Source organism: Cephus cinctus, unplaced genomic scaffold, assembly GCF_000341935.2.
Source record: "Cephus cinctus unplaced genomic scaffold, Ccin1 Ccin1_scaffold0597, whole genome shotgun sequence".
NCBI lineage: Eukaryota > Metazoa > Arthropoda > Insecta > Hymenoptera > Cephidae > Cephus > Cephus cinctus.
The window spans coordinates 583,516-595,142 of NW_014333243.1; the positions used below are offsets into that span (position 1 = coordinate 583,516).

At 44.3% G+C, this 11,627-nt stretch overlaps 2 protein-coding genes across 8 annotated transcripts in view; one reads left to right on the forward strand and one right to left on the reverse strand.

Annotated features, from left to right (window-relative positions):
• Positions 1–11,627, reverse strand: part of LOC107269076 (paired box protein Pax-5) — a 94,185-nt gene that overhangs the window by 52,915 nt on the left and 29,643 nt on the right. The gene's annotated exons all lie outside the window — the stretch shown is intronic.
• The window catches only part of LOC107269077, a 56,531-nt gene continuing 51,178 nt past the window's right edge, over positions 6,275–11,627 (forward strand). The window contains exon 1 of one of the 2 annotated variants that reach the window (XM_025086271.1): positions 6,275–6,742. The gene's annotated coding sequence lies outside the window, so the exon portion shown is untranslated. The remainder of the gene's footprint in view (positions 6,743–11,627) is intronic. The other variant, XM_015742540.2, reaches the window with a different exon arrangement.

The following is an 11,627-nucleotide window of genomic DNA, read 5'->3' on the forward strand; positions in this document are numbered from 1 at the left end:
GGGGGGGGTTAGGTGCGGGGTGGTAAAAACGTGTGTGTCAAGGATTTGCATAATTCAGGCGAGTGCGGTTGGAATCGCGTGCAACTACGTGCGAAGGATGTAAATCATTTATTATTGTATCGGTCTAACAGTAACGGCCCGTAACTACTTGAGCCATTCGCATCCGATGAAAGCGACTTGGACTGACCGAGAGATAAACGGAAATGGACCACGTCGCAGGAGGCCCAAGGAACACGGAAGCGACTCGGCGTAAGAGTTTCCCATGAGTCAAGGCTCCGAGTAGGACTGGAGCAATAATCACTGATCAATAACCAATAACAAACGGTGACCACAGACCCGGCAAGTCGTATCAGCTGTAGGTGTGCAGGTATAACTTTGCGAGCCTCGCGGGGCTTCGCTCCGGCCTTACAGGCTGGCCGTAGTAACGCCATTATGAGATTGACTCTCGTAAGTCTGGTCTCCGTTTAAACAAGAAACCGAGAAGAGCAGGAAAAGGCGAGCGTGAGATCTCGACCGCCTTCACTGTCCCTAGTATATTATTTCTTTGCTCTGGAGGTTTCGATCAGCGAGACGACCCCAGGCCTCATAATCAACGATAATCATTTACTTTGAATTTCATCGCTCGAGTCGTTTGAGCTTGCTGGAGTCACGCTGAAGAAGCATGCGGGTCGCTGATGATTCTTTGGTCATTTTTACTCGAGTCCTCGGAAACGTGGAACCGGGAACCAGGAAGCGACTGATGGGTCCAGGTCAGATTTTTAAGAAATTAATGTAAGAGGTATTTTTGTAGGAAAAATTCTCATGTCAAGTTACAGGGTTGTATCGCGGTTTTATGGTTGGACTAGGTACCTGGTGAACCTGCTGAAGTCTGCCGAGTATCAGTGCTACCAGGTACCACTTTGAAGGCTGTCCATTTGAAGGGTAGTCAATCCTCGTTTTCATGGTAAACCTTCCACCTGTTTCTCCAGTTCCATCGCACTTTGGGAGCACGGACTTTTGCTTCGCAATCGCAAATTCCGTATTTACACGGCAGTTTGCCGTGGTTAAAGGTATCCTCAATAAAATATCATTGATACTCCTTACGTGGTATATAGCCAGCCTATGTTGGAGCGGTTGTTTATCGTTATTATATACCACCAGCGGCGGTAGATTATACAGGAGGTTGTAAAATGATTACCTGTAGATCACCGTGTGCGCCATTTTACTGGCTCGTGAGTCCGCGAGTGAGAGAGGATGAGACCCATCAGGTCCACCACCATGCCCGGGACGATAACAATCGTAACCGCCGAGCGTGATTTTAACCGGGGAGAGACGGACGATTTAAATTTTCGATAGGAGCTATCGTGCTGCCATCTGTTGATTTATCGGTAACGATTGCGACGATCCTCGTAAACGACTTTTCATACTCTTTTAAAAATCTAAGAAGCGGTACCAACCTGGTATCAAATGTATCCGCTGTTCCTGATCTCGGTAGCAGGGTACCGGTACGTTAGACTTGTACCGGGAAAATTATAATTATTATTGTCGATTGGAAAAAAAGGTTTACTTGGTCAAAAAAAAAAAGAGAATATGCCTTCACTGCCGGAAGAGTAATCGATACTAGGAATATACTGAGTTCAATCGCGTTCTATATAAAACATATAACTCCCCTTCTGCGCCTACCTTCAGGCAGTCGGACATTCGAGAGTTTCCAAAAAAAACCAAACGGTTTTCTTTCTTACTATGTTTCCAGGGGAGACGAGCTGAACGATGAAATACATGTGTCGTATATCTATATATTAGTAAGCTATAGATACAAAGTCAATGTATTTCAATTCTCATTCGATTACGGCGTGAATATAGCCTCTGAACCTCAGCCACATCTGCGTTTGACTTTACGATAGTAACGGCTGCTATCGCAGATATCAGCTTGAAACACAGTCCGTAAGAATAACGGATTGTTCTGTTCTAAGAACTGAAATGGCTCAAAGGAGAAATAGGAACAGATCTCTTTCGATTCTCCATTAGGGTGTAATCGTGTAAAATTATATGGGCGTTTGATCGAACACGATCTCGTATGTTCATATATATATATGAATGCACGCACTGGCAATACACCATCTTGTAAATAATAGGTGGCCTAACGACCAAAGACTAACGAGGTGCAGATGAGCTTTAAGCGAGGTGAAGCGCATCACGAGAGAAATAGCCTCGCTTCCTAATAACTTCACATACCTTGACAGAGAAAGGCCACGCTCGTAAAAGATAACAGGAATACCAACTGACGAACGTAAAGAAAAAAAAAAAAAAAAAAAAAAAAAAAAAAAAAAAAAAAAAAAAAAAAAAAAAAAAAAAAAAAAGTACAAATGAAACAACTGCAATTATGTTTACGAGTCGCGCCGCGACAATAACGGGGAAGCAATAAAAATTGAAACAGCCCGATGGTCGTTTGGTCGGATCTTGAAAATTATATCGCGCCGAGCCATTAACACGGCGACGTAGTAAGCACTGAATACACGCGGATGCTAAAATTTCAGTAACAATAAGTCAGCTGATCGACCTTCTCCAGTGTCTTGTACGTATCCCGTGGAGCAATCAGTAGGCACTAATCTTTGTTTCTAATTATCTCTACTTACCGGTCGACAGAGGTATAAGGAAGTTATATCCAACGGTGTGAAACGAGCGACCACAGCGCCGCCGTGTCTTGTGCAACGAACTACTCGGCTCATCGTTTGGTCTATCCGTTTCCAAAGAGCGCTGCCAATACCCAATTGGCGCCGTTGCCATTATGCACAATCGGTATCGCGCACGGAAAGGAATCCAATAACGTGCGATGAGTTAGCTAAAACGTTAAGTAAATTCCGCAACGGCGCTGGGCGTCATGGCGCTACAGGCGCGAGCCGTGCGATCGCTCGCGCGTTCAATAAGCCCGCCGATAATAACGTGTAATATAATAACAATTGACCGAGCATTGTTGGCCCCTGCGAAGGAGCTGTGAATGTAAAGTGTTCGCGTGGGCCCAACGAGCCATGGCAAAGTGCGCATGCGCCACTCTATCCCTCCCCGCCCGCCAGCATTTATTGTCCGCAAGGTCTCCTTTTCTCCCGCGCACCCGTCAGCGCCACCACCAACCGACGCAGTCTCGCTTCCTAGGATTTCCTACGCTCCCAAGCCCGGTGCCAGCGTCTCCCTGTCTACTTTTACTGGTTGGTAATATCATTATTTCGAGCAGAATCATAATAAGACAACTTCAAGCACTTGGCAACGCTGCTGGGAGACGCGATACTTTCGGACGCGTGCTCGAGTTCTGCCACTAATTCCTTAAAAGACTGAATTAAATAATGAGCATTAAAAGAAATGTATCGTGAAAATTCTTGATACTCTTACGAGAAATTGGAGCGGTAATGATTGATAGATTCTAGTCGGGCATTGATTAAAGGATTCGGATTTTATGTGGCGTTAATGTCAGAGCCTGTCAATGCTGAGTTACTAATTTGAGGTTAGCCGACAGATCGCGTGACCGTTCCGTTACGTTATACGGTTCGTAAATGAAAAAAAAATTAAGATACAGTCGTGTATCCTTGCAAGGATAAACCCGAATGAATAGGGACACTTCCGGGACGGTACAGGCTCGCTCAAAGAATCCTGCCTATAACTTGATTCTTGAAAAATATTATTGAATTGGTTAGACGTTCAGCGGTACGTCGTGACATATTATTATCCTGAAATTCTGAAAGCTCGATCTTAATTTATTACAGTACCGTGGCTTTACGGTTGTCTCGATAAATTCTAGGACCACCGATCATTACTAAGATCGAGTACGGTATCTTAAAATTCTTTGAAATTCATTTATATCCAATGCCATCTATGGTTATCCGATATTAAAAAATTACACGTATATATATTTATATATATTTCGAGAACGCCCAATAAGAATTTCATACAGTTCGTTATACAGCCACTTCGTATGGTCGTATCCGTAATCAATGTAATGAAGAAATTGAGACACGCACGGCAGCCTGTCGGATTGATGCGCGGCTTTTTGCGTAAACTCGCGTTCCGCTGCATACGTATTACGCACGCGCAGTGCAGCGCGTTTACGCGGCATTAAAATTCGCTCGTGGCAACTTAATCGATCCGACACGCACGACGAGTGCGTCGACGTTAATTTACGCTCTACTTTTTGGCAGGATTGGATAACAAGACAGGAATCATTCCACTCTGCACTTACGAGCGTTCGCGATTGGCAATCCTGACATCAAGCGGATCTCCAATTTCGAAATCGGAAGTCATCTGCGCATTGTGTTCGGCTGTAATAGCAGTGAACGTAGGTACGAATAGTCGGCAACACATTGACCGAACGTCAGTTACTACGGTGACCGTGGTGGCAGCACTATCAATAGTACAAACACGTCAAACCATAACTCTCGGGCATGCTTTCTTCATCGCAGCTGCATTAGGAACTATTTACAGCAATAGGTTGCGCTCTGGTTCGTTAACAGTCACTACGATTCCATGATTCTACAGTAGTCAGTTCGTCTTGACGTTCTTGCAGAATCATTTTAATCACTTACTTTCGATAGCTTCGCCGGTTTCTTACGTAGGAGGCTCGGCGCAAGAACGACTAAACCGTGAAACTGTGAAACCAGATAATCCGTTAAGCCAATTTCCGCGAATCTTACCTACTCTGATCGATTCTCCTTCCACTCGATCAATTTCCTCGAGATGATGATCGATTCCGATTGATTCCATCGATTGGTCACGCAACCGTATCACTATAGACTATACACATTACGACAGGAGAAAAAAAAAGTATTAAATAAGCTCACGATTCCGAATCAAAAGAAAAAAAATCCTACCGTAATTATTATAATTAAAAATAACACTCGCACGTTTAACGCAGTCGTATCTAAAAATATAAATTAAAAATTTCCATAGCCCTATGAAGCACGGAAGAAAGGTGCATGAACATAGCCGCCATTTGCAGCAGCAACGACTAATGAAGTCCCATAGCGTGTAACGTAGGGTTCATAAACCGGGGATTAACATGTCGGCCGTTAGAACAGGCCGTGTTACCGTCGCGGCGCTCCGCGCCGACCACGTCCCAGTCGCGTGTTAACAAACAATCGCGTAAACAATGAGGCCCAGTGTTTCAGGAGCAGTGATAGGTAAAGGTAAGAAATCGACTATGTACGTGGGTGCTGAGTGCAGACTGGTGCACGTGGAGAATGCGTTCGTTGGAATTCGCTAAACGCCCACAACGCCACAGCATCGCAGTGGACGTTCCGAGTACTATATATGCTGCTACGCATACGTAACATTATGCGGCAAGTATACGTTCGGATTTATAGAGGGCGGCTTAAAGCGAGGTGACAATCTCGTTTGTGTTCTCGTGATAAACGACACTCGTAGTCAACGCTTTCTTGTACGTTTCTTGTACCTTGTGGGTTATGGCCGTTCACTCCAGTCAGTGACTATCGCTGATTGACTGACTATACGTTTGCCACTTGCTTGGTGGCACTCTCTCCTCATCGTTTGTAGCGACATTAACGTTCGCCATAAATTTCACCATTAATTAAGCCGCGGCAATGCACAAGTGGAGGTAGATACGTATTCTGTCTCGTGTTATGACGAAGGATGTGTAGTCATCTGGTAAAAAGTTAATCAATCAAGTGATAGTTAGCAGGTCAACGTATAGTTGATGGAGGATTTCATGTACTTGCTAGTTTAGTAATTCGTATGACCGGGGATCGCTGTAGGGATTATAAGATGGGATGCTGTTGGCTATCCGCGTGGCAGCCTGGAATATATATAGCCTAGCCACACGTAGCAACTCACCCCGTCATGACTGGTCTATAAATCTAGTAAATCTTCAAACGATAGAAGATCGCCCGTTTTATCGAGCAACAAACAGGTTACTAATGTGCCGCGAACCAATCAGATCCTCGCGTGACGCACGATCTGCCATGGGTTTTCAAATTTTTTTTTTTATTATTACAAGACTCTTCGTTCCGTTGCTTTTGCCTGAGGAATTTTTTCTCTTTTCGATTACGCGTATGCAAGTATTTTTGTGTAATGCGTACCGAATTAGGAATCCTCTCTCGAGTGGCAGCGTCATTATTTATTCGAATATAACTTACTTATGCCCGCCGCCATCTCGTAGTCAGAAACTTCTTATAAGGTAACGTAGCGACTGTCAAATATTTGTAAGGTTAAGATGGCAGCACTATTGTTACAGGAATCACTAGTTTTCTCTTACTTGAAACGAAAGACGTCGTCGCTGTAATGACTCTGGCAATGGTAGGACGCTCTCAGTGGTCGTTACACTCGAGAATCTTCGGATAAGTTCGGAGATTTGACTGACGTTGCCGGACAAGGAATTTTATTTGCCGAATAAACGCCTATTCGCGTTCGAATTGTAAAGTTGCACTCTGGCACGCACAGGCATACCGACACTCGGACGGTAACTGTGGCGAGTGAACAGTTGCGCATGCGCACAATAATAATACACGTGATGCGCGTCTGGAGGTTATGTATCACATCGGGAGTGCGGAAGCTGTGAGATTATAAGCGGCCCGTTTTATCAGGATAACTTATCAGGCGAGTCTTAAAAGTGCACGCGCGGCTATGCAAATAGATATTTTATTGTTTTTCTTGTGAATGTGTTCCGCGTTACTCGACGAGTCCCTGCAGCACTTCTCACCGGGGGCAGTCGTGAACATACTGGAGCTATTACCATGCACCACGCAAAAGGGCCCTAAAGGTATTGTACTTTTTTCTATTTATAACACACCGATCCCCACTGGGTCTTCTTGATATTCCGTCTATAAGAAAATCATCTGTATTATCCATCCAGAGCACTACTATGATGAGATTATGATAGTTTACTGTCGGCGAATCGAGAATCGTTTTCCTAATTTTTTCTGATTTTCTGATAAAACGATACAGTACATCGTCGTGAGCAAGTAGTGCATCACGATCGTTGAAGTCAATAATCTCTCGATTGGCTGAAAATACGTAATCAGTAGTGGCAACAATGACGATAACGATGATCAGTCGACATATAATAATACTATACATCATTTTTCTACCGTTTTACAAGACGCGCAGGGCCGCGCTGACAGTCTTCACTGTATCAGTACGCAGGCCACTTAGCACTGCGAATCGTATACAATTTTTATAGACTATTAGCGGCATACTAATAACCATAATTGAGGATGTAACGTGCGTGTAAGTGTGGCTCATACCTTCCAGCTTATGCTCTACGTCTATACAATAGCTCCAAACGATTTCTCATAAATCATAGTAATTGCGTGTTAATCTGCGATCACTATATCTGACGATAAATAATAATTTCATAGAACAATCATAATTCTTAAAGTCATCCGACTTTGCCTAGTAAACTTCACCGAGCCTAACCGTAATACGGAAAAGTTTTATATACGGTATCAGAAGAAAATGTAAAAGACATTATTACTGACCCAATGGGTTCCAATGAGCCTTCGGGCCCCGAATCTGCTCGGATAGGCACGCGCGTCACGTAGCAAGCAGCATTTCCAATTGCAACCCGGGCCAGGCCTAGCATTGCTCCCCGACAAGTCCCCGCTCAAGATACAATCTCTAATTGTTGGGCCTTGCGATCGGTATTGAAAAAAATGTTGGATGAAATGGCTCTGGGTATTATTCTCTGGTCTCTCGCACGTAAGATAGGTATTACTGTCCGCCATCTACGCAGAACTGTATGTACAGTGCTCCGTACTATATCGAACGTTCCTGCTGTTCTTCTGTCTCTCTGTGCCTGCTGGTTGCACGAGGCAAAAGGTCAGAGCGGCTACCGAGAGCGACAGAACAGACAGACCACTTTCATTTCACAATCCGCGGCAGCCAACTTGCCAACTAGCCAACTGAAACAACTGGCCAACCGGCTGAGCAGCCATTCACGGCCTGCGCCAGCCAATCCGTCTACCGGTCCCGACCCTTTTCTAGATTCTACCAGCTATCAAGTCCTTTCGCGCACGGCGCTGACTTCTGCAAGAGTAACAAAACCAGCTATACCTATAAACGTGCGTATGCAGCGCTTAACAACGTGTACCTACACAGTCTCATCGTCCTCTAAATTACCGATCTAATCACTTCCAAGCATCAATCAATTGACCCATCTCTTCTCCCAATCAACTGTCGTCACGGCTAATATATCGATATTTATAAGACGTTATTATTTTTTCCTCTACACTTTTTGTACACTCGAAAACGGCCACTTGGTTCACTCCGTCCGAATCGCTGAATCAGGTTGCAGTGGTGAGCAGGCGGGTATCCGCGGTGCTTCGGCACGTGAATACCTCGGTCCCTGACAATACTCGTTTGATATTCCCTGAACTATGTAATGCAGGAACAGAGATTAATAATTTGCAGTTCCCACCCCGGTATTATCGGGGCACGAGGCAGGAGGATTGCGAACATGATGTACCTAGAGCGGTGTGTTCAGTGTTCAGCAGCCACGGCTGCAGGGTCGACCGGTCACGATGGCTCCGGTAATGATAGCCTGCCCTCGCCTCATAATCAGTCCCCCATCTTAATTTATGTTTGCCCCTGCCCGTCTGTCCGTCCATCCGTCCATTCGGCTTCTCTACCACTTCGTCTTTCTCTTCATCATCCTCCTCTTCCTCTTCTTCGATGTAGGTACCTGCTCACCGCTGGCCTCTTTACTCTCGCTAATTTACCGTAATTCGACTTCAAAACCAATGGCGCCCTCTACCCTGCCAAAGATAAGAAACGACCCGAACGGCAAACCCTGAATCCCTGCCAATCTGCTATGTTGTTCTGAACTGCTTGTTCCTCTCGTGGGATCAGGCATCATTGAACAGCCTGAGGGATGACCTCAGAAACTTATTGCCAGGCACTGAACACTTGCTCGCCCAACAGTCCCAGAACTTTATAGGTCTTTACAGAGTATAAATATATAACAACGAACGCACGCGGTTCACGTGGGACTGTACCTACGCGTGAACTTTGGAACTCGACCAAGTCCACTCTGATTGGATTATGATGTTCACGTCGTTATCTGATTCCACGCCCGTCACCTCCCCCGGTCATCTCCACTTCTTGACTCTAATCCAGCATCCTACCTACCTATCTGACTGCATAACCTATTCCCTGCTACGCACTTGCTTCCTGCATGTCAATGCAAATTGTGGACACGCGAACTTTACTGTTAGTCATAGATCACGGGACGATAGTACTACGTGACCTTATTGCAAGCCTAGAAGATGCCACAGAGATAAAATTGACTTATTATATGTCAATGGATTATTATTTATTTTACGTATCATTTTCACAGCACAATCTCTGCAGAAGCTAGTGTAGAAAGTGAAAAATCGATTTATACCGATCAGTAATAGGCGCATCGATTATTTATCGATTAGCCTGCGCCTGGTAATAAAACGCATGGATGATCAAGAACCAGTCGCTAGGTAATGTGTTCGATTGAAAAACTGGAGCATACCAGTACGAGCTTCTGGTAATGGATGGACTCGCCAATATTAGCCATACGTGCCATAATTACGAGTCCGCTCTGTTAATACACGTCTAGAACGAAATCGGTCAGGTCCGTATCTAGTCTGGTCCCCGTAAGTACTATATACACTCACTATATACTCTCTGCCCATGGCCCATGGACGTAGGCGACAAGGGTGCAACGTGTGGCCTCGTTACCTTAATGGCGTCATGCTCTACCGCCCCTCAGAATCTGCTACAAACTAGAGAGCACATGCTTACTTACAGACTCTCTCACTCTATCCACCGTTTGTTTACTCTCCTATCCTCGTTAACGAATGAGATCCTCGCTCTTTTCGAAAAGCTTAGACTCGGGCATCCGTTGATCCGATCCAACCAAGGATACCCTTACCTAGCATTACATGAAAAATTAAGATATATCGATCCTACGTCACCGTTTTTTTTTTGATTTCGTACAAAATAAATTTTTATAGAAAAACAAAAATTTTTACAGAAAAACAAAAATTTATGACAAAAATAAACAAATTTCTAAGTTCGCGGTACGTTTCTATCCTTCGCTAAAGGTAACGCGTAGAGCCTCGATTTAAAGCTGGACGTCGCGATGCTTTCGGTCTGACGAGTGTCTGACCATCACCACTACTCACGGGCTAATTGTTCCACTCCTACCCAAGCCCTTCCATTTGCCACTCTCGATCCCGACTCTTCCACGCGCCACGCTGTAAACGGTACTTGGCCAATTTTCGTCGGCAGGTAGCGTGAATCTTGGCTCGTCTTCGATAAACCAGTTGGGTTATCTAATGCGGTTCGGACGAATCGTTCGAAATAAATATACAGAGAGCGTCTATACCTTGATTGATGGTTATGAGCTCTGCCAACCTATTCCCACTCTTTTATCTACGACAGTCATCTTTTAGAGTTTCACGTACCGCGTTAACGCTGCAACGGGAGCCTTCAATTAGTACGTTGACCTATCTATTATCTTCTTCTCCCTCGTCAGCATCGAGAAACCAGGTCCGCTCTCTTACTACGTATACGCAGTCTTACCTCTTAGCTCGTAACAGTATCATCTATTATCTACTAAATCTGAATTCATTTCGCGCTAACCGAGAGAGACCCGTACCGGTGTGTAAAGTAGCTACTTTGGTATCGGCCAATCGCGAGCCACATACAGATAAACAATTTATCTACTTTCTCCGTAGGTAGCACTGCGCTCTACATTATTATCTATTATCTATAATCTGCTATTAGTCTCACATCATTTTTACGACCCGTACACGTATGTATCCTCGAGTGATAATATCAGCAAGACATACGTGCTCGTTGCATACCTGCAACAGCATAATTTTAATACGCAATTTGGACAGTTTCCCCAAAAAAATTTTTTTACACAAAATTTGCCTTGCCACACTCTCATATCCCCGTGACACATGACGCGAGCAGAATCATACGTGTACGACATATCTTGAAAATTTACACCGTCCACGCGTATGTGTATCCACGTCACATATCGCTTTGATCTCAAATACGATTACTTTTACGTCATACACTTACCGTTACTAATTAATAAAAATTATCAAAAACTCGTTAACTCTCAACTAATTCATTCGATTCGCGGCACTATCTACCAATGCAATTCAGTCGTACCGATAACAATCTTGCCGGCAGTGACACTCGTGCACGACTGCCCGTGCGCTGTATTAACGATAATGATAACAATAATAAATTATAGAATACCCCTCCACGTGAGCGAAGCACCTATCTAGTCCATGTACAGATCCACACACGTATGCTTATACCTACCTCAGACCGAGCGTGTAATTATCTGCAATGCCGTGAGCAACTAATTACGACGTTGCGCGTTGCGCATTGCTTTGCTGAACAGACTACGTCATCGAGGAAGGACGTCGTACCTACCCATGTCATCGATTTGCTTGAACTTTATCATATGGAGAACGTACACGATGTACCTGTATATATACGTCCACGAGTAATCAGGAATCGGTGGGTAACGGTACTGTATCATATGTACTTATATCTATATACATCGATACTGGTTAAAATGGATAATCGACAATCCGTCCAGGCTTCCGATATTTAGATGAAAAAAAAAAAAAAAAAAAAAAAAAAAAAAAAAA